At 49.5% G+C, this 22944-nt stretch overlaps 1 protein-coding gene across 1 annotated transcript in view; it reads right to left on the reverse strand.

Annotated features, from left to right (window-relative positions):
• Window positions 1-22944, reverse strand: part of ZBTB7C (zinc finger and BTB domain containing 7C) — a 159664-nt gene that overhangs the window by 106826 nt on the left and 29894 nt on the right. Inside the window, exon 2 of the mRNA XM_012725962.1 lies at window positions 19843-19904. The gene's annotated coding sequence lies outside the window, so the exon portion shown is untranslated. The remainder of the gene's footprint in view (window positions 1-19842; window positions 19905-22944) is intronic.

A 22944-nucleotide genomic window follows, 5' to 3' on the forward strand; every position in this document is an offset into this window, starting at 1 on the left:
TTTTAGGGCAGTTCAGCTACTTCTCAGTAAGTAAGAGGCTGGAGAGAGTGAAGAGGGTGGGGATGGCAAGGACAAACTTCTACATGGGAACTCTGGGGTGAGAAGACTTAAGTGGAAAAAATGCGACTAACTCAACTAACTCAAGGCTATGGAAGCTCAGTGCCAAACCTAAGGTCAGGAGGAAGGGCTGTGGGAGGGGCAGACCCTGGGCATCTACAGGAAGAATAAATTGTAAGGGTGGGGTCTCAGGCACAGATGGCTTGGGCTTGGGGGGGTGGGAGCCCCGAGCTCCACCAGGATCAAATGGGAACCCAGGGCTTGGAATGATTGTCGCCCAAAACTGCTTTACTAGGGAAGCCCCAAAGATGAAATGGCCACCTCTCTCCCATCCTGGCAGGAGAAGGGAAAATGAAAAGGGCGGTGGAAACAGAAGCCTGGGCAGAAAACCCACCCTTGGTAAGGATGGTGAATGTGGCTGAGTGGCATCGCTGCACTCAGCTGTGCTGTGTTCTCTCATCTGTACATTAACAGGGCTGGCCAGGACTGCCCCCCTGAGCTGTATCCCTCCTTCATACTTGAAGACAGCCCTTGCTCGGGCCCTTGGGAATGTGGGGGAGCTGCAGCAGCACCTCCTCTGGGCAGAGCCGGTCTGCAGTCCTGTCAAGCAAGACTGTCTGGGGCTGAACAGCATCAAGGCAAGAAGAGGTGAGGCAGGGAGGTCGGCTGTCCGTGGGATGTGGGACGTGACTGAGCGGGAAGGAGCTTCACCACCACGGTGCAGCCCTCTTACTATCCGTAGGGAAATAAAAGCCCAGGGAAGTGAAGGGACTTGCCCAAGTTCAGGTGTCTCAGGGTCATCAGAGAGCCTCCATCATGCAGCATAGTCCTCTGATAAAGTTAGTTAGTGACAACAGAAGACCCCAGTAAGCCGGTGATCAAAACCTCTGAGAGTTCCTTTCAGGAAAGCAAGAGGGAAAGGCATTCGCTTCCCCACCGGGTAAGAAAGTGCTTGGGCAGGTGAGGTAGCCTACCAACAGCCTGCACGGTGTCCGGTGTCCGTCAGTGCCCTCTGAAGCTGGAGGGGTTAGTGGGGTTAGTGGGCAGCTGCCCTGGGGGATGTGCGTTTGTGATTAGCCTTGCCAGCTCCCAGCAGAGTCCAAGGACGCTGGGCTGGAGTACTAATATGCATTTTTATTCTGCAATAATTTTCATACTGAGTTCAAGAGGCACTAACTCCAAGTACATAAAACCAAATCAAATTAAATTAATTGATTTTATTGAAACCTGCTGCAGTTGTATTCAAGCCCACACCAGGGGCATGACCCTCATGAAATACCAAAGGGGCTTTTGAAATAATTAAATTAATCCCACCCTGGGTTACGCACAAGGGCTTGCCCCTGTGCTGAGCTCAGCCACCGGCAGGAGAGGTACAAGGCATGTTGCTGCCTAGGGGCACCAGAGCCAGACTTCCCATTCTGTGGCAAGCCTTTGTGCTCTTTGGCAGACACATACACACCCATGCACACACGTGTGCACACGCACTCACCGATCAGAACTCGCCTTTCTGGTTCTGTCTACCATTGCTCAGTCACATACTCTTCTCCTGTTCCTTGTGTTCTCTTACTCCACCCTTCCACCCCCCTCCTTTCCTGACCCGCCAGAACCTCTCCAACACCTGCACTCATGTAATTGGATGGTGCACACCCTTGTTGGCTATTCTTCCGTAAGGGTCCATCTTGCATCACTAAGCCCCCCTGGGTGCAGAGAAGGGCCTTTGCCATGTCTGGATTCTCTGAAAGTCCAGCACTGCGCTCTGCACATGGAGAGTTCTGTACTAAGTCCTGTACTAAGCACCTGTGCGAGCTGAGTTCCATTCAAATGTCTTTACACCTATTACCTTGCTGAGTCTTCACCACAGCCCTTCCCCACAAATTGGGAGGGTTGTCCTTATCTCATAGGTGAAGAAACCCAGGCCAGCAAGGGGTAGGTTCTTGTACAAAGTCACACAGCGGTTTAGAGAACACCTGTCTGTTTCTGCTTGTGCCCCTCCCACCTTGTCTCTGCTGAACAGGTCTATCCAGGGCAGTTACGAACAATTCCAGTTAACCATGTATTGGGGGCTAACCTCAAAATTAGGGTTCTCTAGAGGATCAGGAAATTCCAAGGCGGGCAAAGTTGCCCTCTTTCTGTAGCCCGGGTTCTTGGGAATATGCAGGAATCAAACCAGGGCAGAGTGAAGCAAACTGCAGCCTCATCAAGGTCTACCTGCTGGAGCACTGTCTTAGCTAGCCAGCACATCTTAGGAGACCCCTGGCACCTCCACTGTGGCACAGGAGCTTCCAAAGCTCCTCCCCTCAACCACCATGTCACCTAGGATGTTCGATGATCCAGCTGGCAAGGCAAAGGGTGGGGTGCAAGTCCTGGGGGTTGTCCCACCCTCTGATCTTTGAGAGGCTTCTCATTCCTGATAGCCTGGGACTCGAGGTGGCTGTCAGATTGGGGGAGCAGCTGTGCCTGTTTATTGTGCTTCATTTGTCCTTTCTGCAGAGCCTGGTCCAGAACACACACCCAGAGGGTGTTGGTTTTGCCGAAGGGGCCCTAGAAGTGCTGTCCATGCTGGAATGACTCTTGGGGACTCAGCCAATGAGGCCATCAACATTTGCCGGGCGCCGCCTGTACACCGAGCGAGGAGGCGACCGGCAGCGTGTCCACACGGAATGCACCGGAAACTCTTGAATCTGCTCTCACTGCCCAGCCCCTTCTTCCTCCATCTTCAGGCTCCTCAACTGGGAGGCCAGGCCTGAGCCCACCCCGAACCCCGGCTCAGCTCTTCCACTCTCCGGTCCACGAAGCCCCACTGTACCCTCCCTCCGCGCTGTCTGCGCCCCGGCTCCGCACCGGGGGTGCGTTGCCCTGTGCCTCTTCGGCCAGAGGGCGAGTCCAGACCCTTCCTCCACGCTCACAGCCTCCCTGCCATCTCTAAATCTCCACTTTGAAACTTTCCATGGACAAGTGACCTCTCTGCCATGCTCACACCGCCTTGTTTGCCTGCAGCTCAGGCTGCCCCTCCCACGGCGAGCCCACCCACTTCCTCTGCCCTTTTCACCTCTGGCTCTGGAGCCAGCTATTCTGAGCCTCTGACCAGCCCTCCCTGCTGCCAGCTGCTTCGATGAGGCCCCCCCTTACTTGCCTCTTCTCTTTGGAGCTGTTACTCAGCCCTGCCCTGGGGGGGGGATGGTTTAGGGACACCATGAGACAAGACACCAAGGCAGCAAGACTCAGACCTCATGCTTAAGTTACCAATCTGGAATAACTGCGGCCGCTGCAGCATTGCGTGCGTGTTCTGTGTGTGTGCGCTGTGTGTGCTGTGTGTGTGCTCTGTGTGTGTGTGCTGTGTGTGCTGTGTGTGTGCTGTGCGCGCGCTGTGTGTGCGCTGTGTGTGCTGTGTGTGCGCTGTGTGTGCTGTGTGCGCTGTGTGCGCTGTGTGTGTGCTCTGTGTGTGCTCTCTGTGTGTGTGCTGTGTGTGCACTGTGTGTGCTGTGTGTGTGCTGTGTGCGCTGTGTGTGTGTGCTGTGTGCGCTGTGTGTGTGCTGTGTGTGCGCTGTGTGCGCTGTGTGTGTGCTCTGTGTGTGCTCTGTGTGTGTGCTCTGTGTGTGTGTGTGCTGTGTGTGCACTGTGCGTGCTGTGTGTGTGCTGTGTGCGCTGTGTGTGCGCTGTGTGTGTGCTGTGTGTGCTGTGTGTGTGCTGTGTGTGCTGTGTGTGTGCTGTGTGTGTGCTGTGTGTGTTGTGTGCGCTGTGTGTGCTGTGTGTGCTCTGTGTGTGTGCTGTGTGCGCTGTGTGTGTGCTCTGTGTGCTCTGTGCGTGTGTGTGCTGTGTGTGTGCTGTGTGCGCTGTGTGCACGCTGTGTGTGCTGTGTGCGCGCGCTGTGTGTGTGCTCTGTGTGTGCTGTGTGTGTGCTGTGTGCGTGCTGTGTGTGTGCTGTGTGCGTGCTGTGTGTGTGCTGTGTGCGTGCTGTGTGTGTGCTGTGTGCTCTGTGTGCGCTGTGTGTGTGCTGTGTGTGTGCTGTGTGTGCGCTGTGTGTGTGCTGTGTGCTCTCTGTGTGCTGTGTGCGCTGTGTGTGTGCTGTGTGCGCTGTGTGTGCTGTGTGCGCGCTGTGTGTGCTGTGTGTGCTGTGTGTGTGTGCTGTGTGTGCTCTGTGTGTGTGTGCTCTGTGTGTGTGTGCTCTGTGTGTGTGTGTGCACCAATAAACTGAATCCTCCCAAGTAGCCTTTCAGAGCAATCTTTCCCATCCTGGCCAGAAACAATGCATTAGTAAGGATGAATCGCAACAGGATTAACGGCTCTTTTCTGGTTACCCAAACTTCTTGCTTCTTTTAGAACACAGCGACCAATGGATTTCAAGGTTCCTTTGAGAAGATGTAGGGCAATTATGGCAGATCTTATACAATTACACTGAATGGTATGTTTGAAGAGATCATGTTCTGTATTTGGCTCTGTGCAAAGTTTCCTGTAAAATCAACAACACTCAGATCAAGGTGCCCACCCACATAAAATACTTCTAGTAGATTTTCAGGTCTCTGTCAGAGGGTGGGCTGAGAGAAGGGAGGAAGACAGCACTACAGAAAGGAAAGCCTGCCCTGGGCCTTCGTTGTTCTTGGCGACCAGAAACACACTCTGTGAGGGTACATGGTCATTGCTTCCTTCACGGCACTTATCAGGGAGGCCTCAACCTGGGGGAGCAAAGGGCAGAGGTGACCTGAAGGGGGGGTGCTAGGAGAGGTGTCCAGGCTGAGGGCTGGTCTGGCTGACAGCTGCCCCGGGCCTACTCCCTCAGGTTGACGACAAAGAAGCCCTCAGAAATGTTTGCTGGACAACCGACTACACCAAAGCCTTAGGTCCTGAAACTCTGGCAGATTTGTTTTCGACAGATTTACACATGGTCTATGTGCAGTTATTTCTAGGCCCTGCATGCCATAAAGGAAGAAAGGTGATGGATTTCATTAAATAAATGCTAGGACTTTTCTATGACAAAGATAACCACACAAGCAAAAAACAGACTGGGAGAAAGGATCAATGTTGTATGTAGCAGGCACAGGCTTACATCAAGAATATGTAAAGAGCTCCTAAAATATCAGTCACAAAAATCATGAAGAAGAGGCGTCCATAGTTATTTATGTGGCTCATTCTCACAAATAATTTTTTAAAATATAAAAACCAGTTATTGGGGACGTATGGAGAAGCCGCAGGGGAGCAAAAATTTCGGAGGAACTCATTTGCTCTGGGATAATATTCGAGTTCATATTTTAATGGAGGTTGCATAAAGAATGCTACTTCTTGGTCTTATATCTTTTGTATCAAGTACTTGTCTTCTTCTAATTCACTCTTCTCTGAGCAGACCAGAATGGCCACACTCTCAGAATGTTTCCCAACACTCTCTCTACTCCGGCAGATTGGAAGCAGAAATTTTATGGGGTCCATCTCCCAGCTGTGGTCGGAGAGCATGAGGGAAGTAGCCGAGTGCACCCCCCAGCAGCCCTCAGTGAGTGTTACTGTGGAGGCCGGGGGGACCCCTGTGTCACGGGGGCAGAAAACAAGCTAAGGTCAGACAATAGAAAGCTGGTGTTTCAGGAGAGAGCAGACTCAATAGTCAGGCATCTTGGTGTACAATAGCTCAACCACAACTCAGCTATCTGCCCAGGTAATAGGGCAGACAGCAGGGCCCTCAGGTAGTAGGCCCAGGGCAGCCGTCAGCCAGCCCAGCTCTCAGCCTGGACACTTCTCACAGCACCCTCTGTTCAGGTCACGCTCTGCCCTTTGCTCCCCCCACAGGTCAAGGCTTCCCTGATAAGTGCCGTGAAGGAAACTGCATTATGTCATCTCTTTGAACCTCAGGCTCCTTGTCCATAAAATGGGCACATGCCCACCTCATGTCCTTTACTTGCTATTCTCTGCCCTACTCAGTTGGACACGCTTCAGAAACAGCGTTACCCTGAAGTCTCAGCTCCCCCAACTTGACCTCATGACTTCATGGGCTGGAGCTTGTCTCGAGTGAGGCAGGCACAGCTGAGGCCCGAGGGTGCCTTAGGAAGGCCAGGCCCTCTCGTGGTCACTTTTGAACCTCTAAGCACATTGAACCTGATCCACGTTGTCTTGCACATGGGAGACGCAGAATAAGATCTGCGGAATGAATGAATGAAATTTATTGATGAGGAAGCTAAGAGCCAGGCAGGTGAAGTGGTATACCAGGGGCTACATGCCTCACCCACTACCTGGAGAGGAGCCTGAAGTCTTCTTTTTACCAGGGGGAAATGGAGAGGAGAAAAAATAGTCATTACATTGAGTCCTGAAGTTTCATCTTTACTAGGAAAGTCCCATTTTGCCCGTGTTTCCCCTGATGATGTAAGAATGTCATTCACCTCTAAGTGTCCCGTTTTGGACAATAACTCGTCTGCTCTCCTTGTTAAGAGGGAGAGTGACTCCATCAACTCCTTCTTTTCTCTTGTCAGAAATGCAATGACAATGTCGTCCTCTTATCTGCTCACTGAAAGATCTACCTGGACTGTGACTGTCCCCAAGTATCCCTGCAGTCAGCCATCAAGGGCGGGGTCCCAACCCACATGGGGGTAATGGAGTTCCTCACTGCTAGCGGCCTTCCTCTCTACCATCAGCTAAGAGTGGAACCCAGGGCCTGTCCTGGCTGGGAACGTCCTGAAGCACCCCACCTCTGCTCTGGCACCCACTGACTAGTATCTAGTCTTCCTGCTCTTGAGGGCCATGTGGGCCATCTGGATGGACTGGGATCCATTCACCACAATTCCCAGCAGACCCTCCCCAGAAGACAGCAGCCTGAGATGAGGCCGCTAGTCCTGAGGTCCCTGCACCTGGAGAAAGGCGGGGTTGGGGCTGGGAAATGGGTGTGAGGATCAAAGGGAAACCTTCCCTGCAGAAAAGCACACCAAACTGGGGAGCCCCTCGGAGATGGCACTTGTAGAACACGCAGGTTCAAGTGGGTTGGCCATTGTGTGCAGGCCCTCCTGCCATTTGGACATGGCCAGAAGGAGACAGAGTCTGTCCCACCTCAGCAGAGGAAGCAAGGACTTGGGAGAGCCTGCACCCCTGGGGACTCCTTCAGCCCAGCTCCACAGGTGCTATGCCAGGTCCTCAATCCAGCCCACCTCCCAGGGCCCCTGCGTTCCATCACGCCCATCCTCTCTGCACAGACAGATGGCAGAAGTCCTCTTGTGCACAGCTGTCGAGCCTGCTGTGCCCCCTTTCCGGCAGGATCCACCTGGGCTCTGCACAGTCCTGCTCCACTGGCTTTTGCCAACCACCCACTGGAACTGGGGTAGAGGACCCAAGTTGGCAGAAATTCCCTTGAGAATGGAGGAAGTGGGGGTGATCCTAGCTCCCCCCATGGCCCTGCTTGTGTCTGTGCACCCCTGAGTGCCAGTACTTCCAGACCCTCGTCTGAAAGCCCTACAGAAAAGGTGTCCTCGCATTTGACAGCTAATGACTCAAACAGGTTCAAGGGCTTTCCCAAGGCCACTCAGCGAGTGTCCGGCCAGAGTTCAAATTTGATCCTTCCTGTCTCTAAAGGCTGAAGATTTCATTTGCATCTCAGCCTACTGTCCACGATGCTCTGTGCCCAGCACTGGGGGGGTTCAAGCTGAATGGGAAACAGTCCTTACTCTCAAGTAGTTCATACTGCCAGAGACAGACAATCTCAGTCACAGCTCCCGTGATGGAAACCAGACAAGGCAAGGCCAAGAAGCAGGAGTTACTTATTACTTACACAAGCTGCAGGTAGAGGGAGAAGTCCATTCTGATCAGAGCTGAGAAAGGTATCTGGGAAGAGATGGCGTTGGGTTGAGTCCCACAGGACAGAGAGGCCCCAAGCCCCAGACAGAGACTAAAGAAGTTGTATAGGTGGAATCTTATAGCGCCCTGGTGGGAAGATGAGGCTGCAGTGCCAGCCCCCTTCCATAGCATGACAGGTCACGGGGGGTCATGGGGTGGCCACCCAGCAAGCACAGAGGAGAAGGCAGTGGTGGGGGAAGACTGGTGACCCTGTGGGGCCCTGGAGTGCTCTCAGGGAGAGTTTCAGAGCTGGAGGGAGGGAGAGGGGAGAGCTGGGAGCAGCCTGCCCTCCCTTCTCCAACATGGTCTGGGAGATCCAGCCAACCTCCAGGCGTCCAACAGTAGGAGCGGGAGAGGACTTGCTTCTGCTGCTGGGCTGGGCCGGCTAATGGTGGAAGGCAGGCAGGGCAGGCAGGGCAGGCAGGGAAATGGCCCAGCAGAGGGCTTGCTGCTGGCTCTCTCCCTACCTCCTATCTCCTGTTTTCTGCTTTTCTCTAGTTCAGAGAGCAAATACTGTGAGCAGAGGCTCACAAGCACACCCCCTTTCTGGGGCTGGGGGCGAGAAGGGGCAGAGTGCTGGATGGCGACACGTGTCCTTCCCGACCGGCCCCACAGCTCGCCTGCCCTCCTGCTCGGTCAGGGCTGACAGTACCCTCCCCTGGCCCATCCAGCCACCTTTCCCCTTGCCTCCTGCCCCACTTCTAATCCTGCTTCTCCCCAAAGCAGTGCCAGGACCTTGCCCTCAGAGGCCCTGAGGACGGAGCCTCTTGAAATTTTACCTCTCCACCCCACGCACCCCCCATCTTAGCCTTGCTCCAGTGTCTCTCTGTCCAAAGAACCCCTGGCTCCCTCTTCTGGGGCTCCCACAGCGCCCAGGCAGGTCCTGGCACTGGCTATGTAGGGGCTGGATTGGATTCCTTGCATGGGTGTTCATGGGAGACCTCCTTTCCTCTGTCCCCACCCCAAATCCAAGGGGGTGCAGAACTTCCATACCTCCAACCTTCACTTGCTCCCCTCTGCACTATCCTGCCCTCCATCCCATTTGCTCATAAACTAATCTGCCTTTTAGCATCGGCAGGTTCCCCTGCTATCTGAAAGTAGAATGTTCCTATTTGGTATGATCTGGTAGGTTATTTTTGGGGTTTGGGAACACTATGACCATTTAAGTATGTGGAAAAAGTTTTGAGCATTTTCCCAGATCCAAAAAAAAAATAATAATAATAACCTACCAGTTCATACCAACTAGGAATATTCTACTTTCAGATAGTGGGAGAAACTTGTCTAAAAAATAATTTGTCTTTTCAATGGAATATTATATAACCATTAAAATTATGTTTTAATTGGGTGAGTTGTTTTATATCCTGCGTGTAAGAAAAGGCTATTAATATACAAAAATCCAACAGACAAGTGGACAATAAAAAAATGGGCAGAAAAGGGACACTTCATAAAAGGAATATAAACGTTTTCCTTAAACATAAGGGAAAAGTTCACAGTAAGAGAATTGCAAATGAAAACTGCACTGAGATACTCTTTCACATTCAGGAGGTTGGTCAAAAAAAAATCGACAATACTTTCAGTTGGCAAGTTGGTACAGAAACAGGTTAAAGGCGAGCAGGCAGAATCCCGTGGAGAGATATTTGGGGACAAGCAAGCTAACACACTCAACAAAACTACAAGCAGATTGAGTCTGCAATCCAGCAATCCCAGCCCCAGACATTTAGCCGGAAGATACACATCTAAGCATAGGAAACACACATGCACAAGCACTGTAGCATGATTGCAACTGTAACATATGGGCCCCCCCCCAAACAGCCACAGGCAGGTGCCAGGTAGAGTGAAGATGGTCTGCAGTGGAGTGGGATACTAAATAGCTGAGAAAAACAATGAGGAAGACCTTCATGAACTGGCATGGAGATAATATGGGATCTATAAAGCCAAATACAAAAACAGCTAGCCAACACACTATCTTAGTGTAAAAAAGAGAAAATTTAAAATAGAAAAATTTGCTTATCTTTACAAAAAGCAATAGGCTGGTTACCTAAAATGAAAGATGGGGAAGTAGGAATACAGAAGGTGATAAATCTCTTAGTGTTCCTGTTTGCATAGTTTTGACCTTTGAAAGTATGTTAGTGTTCTCGCTTGCTCTCTCTATATAAAATAAAATAAACCAATAAGAATGACAAAGAAAAAAATCCCTAACACTGAAAGAGCAAACTGAAAAAAAGAATGGACCTGACTGTATTTCAAACAAATATTATAACCAGAGCTAATTTATTTATGAACACAGTAGGGTGGGTTGGGGTGAGGGTTTGTAAAGCACTCTGACACTATTTTGGATACAATACAGGGTTGCACAAATGGGTGAACGTGTCGATGGTTTTGGGAGCCTGGGTTTTCAATGTGGAAGAAGAACATGTACGTATGGAATGGAGAAGATAAGAACAAGTCTGTGGCAGTGGATTGGAACTGTTGCTGTCAGAGTGGACTCATGAGTTTGTTTTTTTTTTTTAATTGATGCAACACTGGTGTACAACTTTGTATATGCATCTACAACTGTGATTTTTTTTTAAAGATTTGTTTATGCATACAGAACTGGGGTACAGGCCAGAGGGGTGGGGCAGTGAGAGGATTCAACAGAGACAGTGGGGAGCAGAACAGGCAGATTGACTAAGTACACTGCTGAGGGGAGCAGCAGGCGAGACAGGAGAGGTCTGCGGTGCTATGTGGGTCACCTCCGGGGCTGGGGATTAAATTCGCACTGAAGTGGCTGCAGCTAGCTTGCAGTGCTTCACTTTAACCCACTGCACCACCAGAGAGGGCGCTACAACAGTGATTTCTAACATGCTATATCAGCATGCATGCATGCTTACATGCGGGTTTATATGCATGTATCATTATGTATGAAAGGTATGTGTATCTCTATGTCTTCACACAGGAATGTATTCCTGGTTGATTGTCCCGAAAGGATCAAGATACCCAATACCAATAAGCACACCTAGACCCCAGATGTTGGTGTCTAGTAACACTTCCCATTAAAGGAGCAGGGTGCCCAAGAGAAATGACTGATCACGGGGCTAGTGCAGGGCACATACATCTTCTGTATGTCACAGAGTCTGTACTCCAAGATAGGGCAGTGACCTATCAAAATCACATGGGAGTCAGCTAGTATGGGTTCCCATGGGTCATAATGGGGACCATTTGAGCACTAAAATAATTGAGTACAGTGAGAAATAACACACTACCGGAAAAACAGAAATTCATTAGTTTACACAGACAATAGACAGATAAATACATTTGTTGCTTACAATAGTAAATGTGGATTGCTAACAGTGTAATTATACCCCATTCCTGTGGCAGAAGGCCAAGAGCTAATTGGTAAATCTGGGGAGAATGTTGGAGCCGGACAATCACCATTTTCAAATCATCACATTAGAGATGGGATCAGACAATGTCGTCAATGTACACTACATCTAGGGGGCAACTGACAAGGGGCAGGGTACCTGTGTCATCAAGTGTGACTTTCCATAGACTGATAATATAAGAATGGAGGAAAAGACAGTTATCAGAAAGTGGGAAAGTCAGACAATACTTTTTTGGGAGATCAAATTTAACCACATCAGTGAAGACCAGTGAGGACACACCAGTAAGGACACCACTCCTGATGTGACTGACTGTGAAGGCAAGAGTTTGGCTGAGGACACATACGGTGGATGGAAGGACAAGGAAGCCTCAGAAAAATCCCAAATAAGAAGCATTTTATTACAAATAAGAAGGGGTCATTGTGTTCTTCAAAAATGCCAACATCATAGCTGCACCCCCATGTTTATTGCTGCTTTATTTACAATAACCCAAATGCCCAAAAGTAGATGCCTGGATTAAAAGATGTGGTACATATACACAATGGAATATTACTCAGCAATCAAAAAGATAAACACATGCCTTTTGCAGCAACATGGATGGAACTGGAAGGGGTCATGCTTAGTGAAAAAAGCCAGAAAGAAAAAGGAAAATACCGGATGGTTTCACTCATAGCAGGAACATAAAGGACCTGGGTGGGGAGGAAATAATGAACAACTATATACCAGAGACAATTTATGGGGGTGGAATGGCGAATGGGTAAAAAATGGGTGGGGGTGGGTAGGGAAATGCACTGGACTATGGTGATGGCACATGGGTGATTTGGTGATGGGAATCCCACGGGGATTACAACAGAGATGGAAAAAGGCACAAAATGATGTAAAAATAAACTATTATAATAAAAAAATTAACACTAAATTATATGAAATTTGAGGAAAGAAAAAAGTCAACAGAATCTTCCATACTTTCCCACTTGGAAGCCACCCTTCTCCCCTTTCGTTAAGTTTTATCTGTATCTATCTATAGAAGTACTCCAGTGGGCACATGTAAATAAATCTTTTCTTTTGTTAAAAAAAAAAAATGCCAACGTCATAAAACACAAAGAAAGGCTGTGAAAATGTTCCAGGAGACCAGAGACCAACCAACCAACTTATAATTTAGTGACGCCAGGGCCACTTCTATTGGAGGGGAGCGTCACCAAGTGCATTAGGACATTAACTGCTGAAACTGGGACACAAGGAATAGAGCAGTAACTGGACGCAATATATATTAGGATCAAATGATCAACCATGCTGATGATGTCAGAGTCTATGCCTGCTGTTAGGAAACATGTACTGAGATATTTAGGGGTGACTTCTTTTAAAGGGTTCTGCCAGTGTGTGTGTGTGTGTTAGAACAGGTGTAAATGGTCGAGGAGATAGAGTTAAATTTTAATGATAGACGGGTTTGCAAGTAAGGATATATGGATCTTCTTTCTATCGTTTTTTAGTTTTCCTGTAATTTGAAATTTGCTCCAACCAACCCCCTTTTAAATGTATGTTCCAACATTTGAACGACATTCCCTTCTCTGCAGGTGATAGCCAGGCCAAGGGCTTACTTTTGAAAGTGAGCCATCTGGGTTCAAGGTGCCTCAGCAAGTGGCCTATCCTCTCTGTCTGCTCCTCCTCTGTGGGGCCAACCCATGAGGCAGTTGGATAACTAAACAGATTATGCTGCAAGTGCTTGGCTTAGGCCTGGCCACAGAAAAGCCTGGATCAACACGAGCTGTTGCTCTATTGGCATCTTTTTTATTATCAGCATAAGCCCCTGCAGGGAGCTGGGAGCTTCCTGCAATTCCGTGCTTTCTGCTATGTGCCTTCGCCCAGTCAGTTCCTCACCAAGAACGTCTCTTCCCTGTACCTAGCAGCTTCCTCCATATCTCACTTCTAGTGGCTTCCATGGCAAATTCTGAGGGCTGGCCTGTCCCAACCTCAGCTCCCTGGGGTGCCAAAAAGGGTGCTGTGGGTTCCCTACATCTCACCTGCTCCTGAGGGTTTGACTTCAGCTCCCTTCAAACTGTCCCCTTCGACCCTGCCTACTTCCCACGTGCAAGGCCTGATGCACCCACCGTGCAGAGAGGCCTGCCTTGCCCTCCCCAGTAAGTATGTCTGGTGTTTGTCTGGCCACATGCCCTCGCCCTGAGAGGAGCCCACCTCGAGGATATTCACAGGCAGAACAAAAGCAAAGGCCACCACTTGAGGCCTCCTTCTGGGGCTCATGGCCTCCTGTTCCCACTTTATTTCATCTTTTCATAAGTTACTGTTAGGTGAGAAGCGTTACAGGAAGAGAAGAAAAGACAGAGAAGTTGATGGAGAGATGCCTTCTTCTTCTGGTTTAAAGCTTTTGTTATCAACTCTTTAGGAGCTCAATTCAACTAGAGGAACACGTGGCATGACATGTTCTTCAAAATTAGTTCTGAGAGACACTCAGGGCTCTTTATTGTTATTCATTCTATTAAAATCATATTAGCTAATGCCTCTCGCATCATCCTCAGAGCGGGTCTGGCAACTTCTCTTATGCTTTGTCCAACTTGAAAGTGAAGATCTTTCATGTGACGCCTCTATCAAGCCGCTCTGGTCTCCCGCTCACGCTGGCAGAGAAGCCTGACCTGCTGTGTCGTCTGAGGCTCTTGGAGGCTCAGGACGAGGCTGTGGCTCACAGTGTCACTTGAACTCCCGGAGCACAGAGAGGCCTGGGAAGAAGCAGGAAAGCCCCCCCTGGTCCCAGGAGTGTGGCTTCCCAAGACAAGAGCCAGAACTGATTAGGAAGCAGTGATGACTCAGGACCCTGAGGCTTAGAAATCAAAACTGCTATGCATGTTTTGATGCCACTGCTGCCTTATCTTACCACAACACAAATGCAATTTATTTCTCTAGCACAAAAAACACCTCCAGCTGTGGGCACTCTGAACTCTAGTCACCCAGAGGTGTCAAGGTGGTGTTCTTAATTGGTTCCCTAGGAAGACAGTGACGGTCTTAGCTCCCTGGCAGCTCATCCTCCTTGAGGACTGTGGGTGGGAACAGAGCCCCAGTTGATAAGAGCTGACTCAATGGGCTCTGTGCCTGGTAGGCCCATCTGCCAAGTGGATGAATGCATGCCCCGGGGCACGAGCAGGTATGGAGCATCCAGCTTGTGGGATGCTCTGAAGACCACACAGGTGGACTACAGGTGATCAGCGGTTCCTGGGGCTGAGTGGATCAAGGGAGACTTCCTGGAGGAGGTGGGATTTGACAGATGGCTAAGTACTATTAAGAGAGGAGAGGGAAGGGCCAGGAGGATGCGAGTGAAAAACTCGGAGGCCAGGGTGGGAGGGAGGAGGGGCACAAAGTGGTCAGAGAAAATGCTGGAAGGACCTTAGCTGCAAGTGGAGATATCAGTTCTTTCTCCTTTTTGTTTCCTTGATCAACCCTAAATTCACATTAATCTCCTGAGACCTATCTTGTTGATAAATGTTGATTTCCCCTGCACACCTGTTCATATTTCTGATGAAAATGTATTATAAAATCACTCCATTCGACTGGTGATTACCATGGTAATCAGGCATGTTCACCGGCAGGCCAGAACTCCACTTGAAAATGAAATCCTGAAGATTTGGGCTTTCATTTCACTGTGTCATGCTGGGGGAGAGACTGGGGGGAGGAGGGCATGGGTGGGTATGGTAGGATGCTTTCTGTCTCTAGGAAAGTCTCAGCACAACCATCAGAGCAAGGGAGGGCTGTGAAGGAAAATGGGGGTTGGCAGATAGGGGGTGAGTAGTGTGGGGTGGTCCCATTCACATCAGTGGTCTACAAGGCACACAGCCGATGCCTGGCGAAGGGACGACTGAAACCAGGGGCACCAGACCTGGCATTCAGCCTCCCGCCTCTATACCTACATGCCCCCTGCAAAGATATTATCATTGTTTCTCCCTCCCTATCCCAACATTATAGTTTAAGATCTGATGAAAGTTCAGAATGTTTGAACTATATGCATTATTTAGCCCAGATACAGTTCCTTTTAAGTTCTCAAAAGCTCCTACCAGGCTGTCTTCAAATCCCACTTACGGTCTGTGTAACCTGGGCACTTTACTTAACCTCTCTGTTTCTTCTCACATGTAGATATTGTAAGTTTTTAATGGGTAAGACTGTTGTGAGGATTAAGTGAGTTAATGCATGTAAAGTGGTTACAATATGCCTGTCACAGAGTAAGCACTCAGAAATATCTACCACTAACTGCCTTGAGTCGCCCCGCCCCGTTCTTCTGATAGGTGAAGCTGGTAGTGAGGGTGGGAACAGACCGACTCTTTGTAGTGCTCTAGCCCGTTGCCTTCTAAGTCTCAAGAAACCTTTCTTGGAAGCGGGAGTTAAATGGAGCGGAGCAGCCAGAGAAGAGCCCCCTTGGAACTCACATGTTGACATCTGGAGACACAGCAGGGCCCAGAGAAGTCTCCCCTCTGGGGAACAAGGTACCACCCGGACTTTGCACATACGTGGTCTCACCCCTTCTCCTGACACACCCACGCTGCCCTCTCTGAACAAGGAGGAGGTTGAACTCCGAAGTCCAAAGCAGCATGGTAGCGATGGTGGGCTTGGGCCGGAATTCAGAGCCCTGCCCACAGCTCTGTTGTGTCCTCTGCGCAGAAGTCGGTTTGTTGGCTGCTGGCTGTCCCCTTCCATACCCCACCCCCAAACTAGAATCCACTTTACCTTCTTAAACCCCGTTATCTCATTATTCTGCTGCAGTCTTGGGGCACTTCAGCCCAATGGGCACTCGGATTCTAGAACACTCACGATGGAAAAATATGAGACCATTTACAGTTTTCATTGTCTCTGGCCATTTCCCAGGTGTCTAACCAAACCAAGCACCATAACAACAGGGCTACTTGCACTGACTGCTTATGCGTCCCAGGCTCGTTCCTACCTTCTCCTTCTATTGCAATGATATTTGTTATTAGTGGAATTGTTTTACATTGCACCCGCTGTATAATCCAAATCAGGCCAACAGCTGTAGGCTCTGCCTTACAGCAGCCACACCACCAGAGGCAGCTGACAGGCCATTACTCTGTGTCCTGCAAACTCTGCAACGATAAGGAAACTCCACCAATTTGATGCTTTATCTGGTTGCAGGTTGAGGAAAGATATTATTTCAATCAAGATAATGATTCTATTTCTTGGACGGAAATGAGATTTTTTTTTTCCATTGACTCACGGAGGTGCCACCAAAATCCCTGTTGGGGCTTGAACGGGTCATGTACATGTTAGAGGATTTTCTTGCAATCTGAGAGAGGGTGTAGATGTGAGGGAAAGGTAAGTGGAGAAAACTCATTTGCAAGTAAAAACATATCCCAGGCCGATGAGATTACAAAGTAAGTTCTTTTTGGACTTTAAAAGCATTGGGCAAAACCTGTGGACCCAAAATTCAGTAGCTAAGCATGCAGTGTGAATCCCATAGCCTGGATTCCAAGCGAGGTAAATGGCCTAGGAAGCTATAGTGGTAATGAAGACGCAAAGATCAGCTCAGTTTGGGCTATGACAAGACCTTGGGAGTCTACTAAACCCGCCTGTCAACAAGGGTAGATTTGCTATGTGACTCTGTTGACAGCTGACCCAGCTGCTTTTTCAACTCCTCCGACAGGGTGTCCCCCACAAAGGTACCTACTCCAGCACTGACCAGCATCCAGGCTGAGATGCTGGCATCTCCACATGATAACATGACTTCATCAGAGGAACCCATGGTGAAAAAGCACTGACCCTAGGGCAGATGTAAACACACTTTGGAAACAATACATATTTCAGGGAGTCTTCAAACAGTATGCAAATAGCACCATGCAGGGAGACTGCAATCATTTCAACTAAACCGTGAATTGAGTAAAATCTTAAATTATTTAGACTATTTGGGAATTCCAAGGGCTGTAATATAGCCTCTCAAACTCTTTATGTGTAATTCACTTTAATGAGGAAATAATAATTTGCAATTCTTAAATCAATTGTTTATACAGTAACTCTAAGGAGTCTGGAAATGTTTGCAAAGTTTTAATGCATTTTGAGTAGTCTACGGAGCACTGACAGGGTGAATTACTCTTTCTTCCCAAAGACCAGGCAACTGCAGTTCAGTCCCTTCTGTAATAACCCTGACTGCTGATCCTGAGGATCAAAACAGTGGTTCCTTCACGACTGCTCCAAACTCACCAAAACTCTGACCTCTAAACCACACCATAGACGGTGTGCAAAGACTGCCGGAGGGAAGTCACCTCATACCCTGGTAACAGTGGCTGTCACTTGGAGGGAGCCAGGCTGCTGGACAGAAGCGGCAAAGACTTTTACTGTAGACCTTTCGGGAAGTTTGAATTCTGAGCCATGGGACTGCATTACCTCTCGGGAATAACATTTCATTTTAAAAAACACACCGTTGTTTTCAGTGAAAACAGACTTGGACACCACTGATCTCTGTTTTAATAACTATATTTTCAAAACACAAACTTTCTAAAGACACATTTTCTCCATCAAAATAACTGCTGGGCCATTCAGCTACCTTCACCACCCTTCCACTCACAGGCAAGGAAGGAATGAGGCTGATGCCCTCCACCCCAGGCCCCTTTCATTTTTGGGGCACCCACTCCCCAGGGCTTGCCCTTGGCACTTTCTTGTCTGTTTTGAGCTGATGCCTTGGCAGCTGTGCCAGTAACACCACTGGGGAGGCGGTGGCTGATGACCGATGAGGGCCCATCCCTGACTTCCAACAGTCACTGCAGCACCAATAATGCAGATGAAGTGTCTCCTTGACACCCTAAAACACCCTTACTCCACTCTTCCCTCCCTATCAGCTCCCCTCCTAGCCCTAACCACTTTCCCCTGAGAACTTTCCCTGGATACATCATCTCACCTGATGCCTCACATATCACCTACATGTGTCCCTGAACTCCGTCCCAACTCTGCTTCTAGGGGTCCCAAATGAAATCAGTCACTAGTGGCTCTGCATGGACACCTTCCAGAAGGTTGTATCTGGCAGTAGAAGCACATAGGAGCTTCCTCTTTGAGGGCAGAACCAGAACCACCTTTCAATGACCACCAGGCTGACACTAAGTAGACCACGAAGGCCAGCACAGCAAAACCTAACCATCCAGAACAGCGAGTTCCCACAATCAGGCCAGTGGGACAGGATATCGAATACTGCCCCTCCCCGGATGAATGAGAAGGAGATGGGGTAGCCTGGAGGTTTCTCCTGTCTAGATGCCCAGTTACCTGCAGCAGAAAGCATGAGCCTCAGCTGTTGATAACACCACAGAAACACTGTTTGTTGTTCTGGAGATTCAGAGCCCAGTGAGCTTCCCCTGCTTGCTCAGAACAAATAATTAACCTTTGTGAAGTAAATAACCCCTGCCACCTTCCTCTGAGCATGGTACCTGGAGGCCCCCTGTGAGAAGCTTCCTGAGAAAAGCCAGTGGCCCCTTCTGGCAGCACTGTCTTGTGCTTTCAGCCGGGAGCTCAGGGTGTGTCCCCAGTATTTCTCACACCATAGTGGCCCCAGCCGCTGTCCTCTGGAGAAGGCTCCTCCCCTCCCCCCTGAGAGATAGAGGGAGGAGTGATATCCAATATGAATTACCTGTGATTTATCCAGAGAATATACTGATCTCAAATACAACCACAACATGATTAAAAAAAAAAATTCATGCATCCATTTCACATGCTAAGTCACAGACAAACTCTTAATTTTATTTTTATAGAGGAAGGACACGTTTTTCTATCTTGATTCCTTGCATATGGGTCATTACTGAGTCTATTTCAAACCCTTTACCACTGGCCCTACCCCGACACACCCGCGTTTCCTCCCCTCTCTGTCAGATCCGCGTCAGCGACACACTCCCCATACATCTTTGGGGTGCTCACCCTGGTGCCTCTGCCCGGTTCCTCCCTGGAGTGGCCCCATCCTCCTTCTGCCCCGTTGACAGCTCTCCTTCCCTGGGAGTTTTCTCTAACCATGCTCCAGTGTGCCAGCCTGGCCCCGGGGGGTCAGACCAGGACCAGAAGCCCTTGTATAAAGTCCTTAAACCGGCTGGTGTGCAGAGGTCTTCTCCTCCCACACTGGACTAGAGCACCTCCAAAATAAAGTCTAGACCTACTGCTTCTCTTGTACTTCTCAACACCTCCAGATAGCACCAGGCACCTGGAGATTAGCACTGCTGTCAGATTGAGCAATACACTGGGAAGTATTCATGCTCTTAGCTTAACACACTGTTAATGGCCTATATGAGAATTAACAGTTCTAAATCGGTTCACCTAGCAGCAAACCTCAGTACTAACTGTGTCCCCAGGGTGACTAAAGCTCATCTTCCTTCTCCCCAAAGAGTCCTAGTCTCCCCACATACCCATCATCAAGACTCAAGGGGGCCACTCATCGCCGAACCACCAGGGACACGCTCCACTTTGAGAGCAGAGCCGAGCAAGGGTCAACCCCTGTACCTTTGCCTGGAAGCCTTGTGCTCCCCAGGCCAACCCTACCCAGCCGGCCCCTTCTGGAAGACCCAAAGGCCCTTCCCCAAACGGGGAAATCGGCCTACTTCCCAGGAACGCTGTCAAACCACAGACCTAAAAAAGCGAAATTTATACTCACAAGCAACGCCGCCTTTGTCTTAAATTTCAGGCCAGCACTTTCTCTGCAGTCCTGCTCATTTCCTGCAAAGAGAAGAAAGGGACGGAGAAGCATATTAGCATCAGCTCTGGGTATCCTCCTGCAGTTTCCTGGCTGACCTCGGGTGTCTGCACCTTCCCTGCCTTCTCACTCCCAGCAGCACTCTCCCTTCCCAGAACACCCCGTGCTAGCTGGGTGGGTGCCCCTGGCTCCTCAAGTGATCCCACCCCTCCGGCAGGGCCCGCCACCTCCCTTCCCCCCCTCCCCGGCGCCGTGCCAGTCTCAGATTGACCACTGCCTCCAATTCCCTGAAGGCGCTCAGCTTCTTCCCACTCGGAGTGAGGCCTCCTCTTCTGTAGCATGGGGTTGCCTAGCAACTCCTCGCACCAGCTCGGAAGGCCCTCCTAAATTGGACCTCACAGCACAGGGCATCTCCTTGTACAGCTGCCTGAATCTTAACAATCTGGTTCTGAATAATAACACAATGGTAATTGCATGCATGGGCCCCAAACTACATTTAAATAATGTTCAAGAGCTGACACAAACCAACAAAGGCCAGAAAATGCATGGCGGAGGTTGACTGGAAGGCCAGGCGCGGACGTTTGGTGCGGGAGGGAGTTGACACCAAAGACTTGAGTTAATGACAATGCCAACCTGAGCTGCGAATTCGCCTGCCTTGCTGCCTGAGAGTGTCACTACTTTAATGTGTTTTGAGTGAGTTTGGGATCTGTAGAGCAATTAATGCTGGAGGTAGTGATGGTTAAGACGGGGTGCCCTTTAGTTCTCCAGCAGTTTCTGGCGATTTTGGAGCAGGTGTGTGTGTAGGGGTGGGGTGGGAGTGCTGTGTGGAACAAGATGGCAGAACCATGAGAGTGATTTCCCTGGGCGTTTACAGCTGTGGCTAAATCCGTCTTAGAAGGTGGCAGAAAGAAGTTACCAAGCAAGAGCTCAAAGCTACCTGGAGAAGGACATATTCAACCTGACTGATGTGTTTCAGGATAAGAAGTGAAGGCAAAGAGGGCTCGACACTGGCTGACGCACAGACTGATGCAGCTTCGTGTGGTGTGGTGAGGGCTGAGTGGTCCAGAGGCCAGCCTTTCAGCTGTGTCCCTGGCACAGGGCAGTCAAGAGCTCCGCTCAAGGCAGGAAGGTCTGAACACGCCGGAAGTAGCTAACTGACAATCCTCCTAGTGTTGTGCTAAAGGGCTTGTGGATCAGTCCTGATCATTTGGAAGCCCCAAGCTCTTTTTTTTTTTTTTTTAAGCGCAAAAGCTTCCTGCAAGGACTTAAACAGGTATTTGCGCAGCCACTTCATGGTAGCGGTAGTCACCATAGACAAAATGTGACTGATATGCACAAGGGAATATTATTCAACCCTAAAAGGAAGGAAATTCTGCCACCACCTGGGTGAGCCTTGCAGACAGTATGTTCATGAAACAGACCAGTCACAAGAGACAAACACTGTAGCATCCCACATATGCAACTGTCTAGACCAGGCAGATCCACAGAGGCAGAAAGTATAATCATAACAGAAAGAAAATCTAACAGACATTTTATAGTGTAAAGAGTAGAGTTGCTGCTCGGGGTGACCCAAACCTTTAGACGGTGGTGAATCCTGAGCATCCATGAATGCACTTTGTGCCCTGAACTAAACAATTAAAAGTGATTAACATGGCATACTTTATGCTATACTTATTTTAAATAATAATAATAACATAACAAACACACAGTGTTTCTCGACAAGACTTCTGTCCATCTTCCTCTTAGAAATCCTGACAGCCTGTGTCATTCGCAAGCTCAGCCAGGGAGACCACCAGATCTCAAGAGTGGACGGGACACTAGACCAGGGAAGCCTGCGGCTTGTCGGGGTGGTGTGGGGGCAGCCTAGTCTCAAACAGGGGTCCTGAGCATCGACAGCCAGAATTCTCTTGAAGTCCAAATACCATCACCTCCAGACTGCGGCTTCCTTTCACCCCACCCACCCCACCCACCATGTCCCCTGCCTGCTTCCTCCCCAGGCACAGGGCCGCTGCTCACCAGGGTGCAATGCTCCACATGGTGTTCCCCACCTACAAAGCCCCTGCCTGTGCTGTGGCTTGGCCTAATCCCCCTTTCTGGTGGGCTGCCCTCAAGTGCCACCTCTTCCCCTGTCTCCAGTATACCGCCCACTTCTGCTTTCTCAGAAGATCACAGCCTGCATTCAAGCTCTGCCTTAGGGTCAATATTACATTCATATCTGAAAGTTCTGCCTTTCCCGATAAATAGTCCCCTGGTGGGATCCCTGGACAAAGATGATCAATAACACTACGGGCTCCGAGGCTCTGGGAAGGACATTCAATGGGCCTTGCCAGCCTCCTCAGGGAATCTGACCACAGCTCCCCTGATGGCTGTGGAGCCCGAGAGCTAAATATTGCAGGAGGACATGCGGTTCCCCCCAGTCATTTAGAGGTATAACCCAGTGTGTGCAATAAACAATTGAGCATTTACAGATTGTATTAATTTGGAAAGGTCATTAGAGCTAACAGCTTCTCCGAGTGAGAGTGAATAAATAGCATGGGTAATTTTTCCCTGATTTTATTCTTGGAATGTGTTAGAAGTCTCAAGAAAATAGTGTTACAAAGTGGAAAAAAAAAAAAAAGGAGGAAAAAAATCCAGGTCTGGGAGACAGCAGAAGCGCAGCTGGAGCACAGGACGAGTCTAGTGCCCCCCTTGCCTTCATCTTCTCATCGCAAAATGAGTGAGCGAGCACGGGCGTCTCGTACAGCTTTAAAAATATACAATTAGGAGTCCAGGTGAGAATGTGCAGTCAGCAAGTTTCCAAGGTGAGTGCTGGACACCTCACCTGGGGGTGGAGGATGTAAGGTCACACCCCTCCCAGCTAGGAAAAGGTCCTTAATGATTTCAGATGCCTCCCCAGCCCCTGACCTGGGGGGCTCTCAAACCCGACAGTCTGGCTGCCCTGCTCTCATTAGATCACTAAAGAACACTCCAGACTAATGGCTTGTTTTCTCGAATCTCCAGGAATGGCTGGAAATGGGCCAAAGGGCATCATTCAGGCTCTGTCTCCTAGTTCTTGGCTCCTCA

The sequence above is a fragment of the Condylura cristata genome, unplaced genomic scaffold, assembly GCF_000260355.1.
Source record: "Condylura cristata isolate star-nosed mole 26May11 unplaced genomic scaffold, ConCri1.0 scaffold00016, whole genome shotgun sequence".
Classification (NCBI taxonomy): Eukaryota; Metazoa; Chordata; class Mammalia; order Eulipotyphla; family Talpidae; genus Condylura; species Condylura cristata.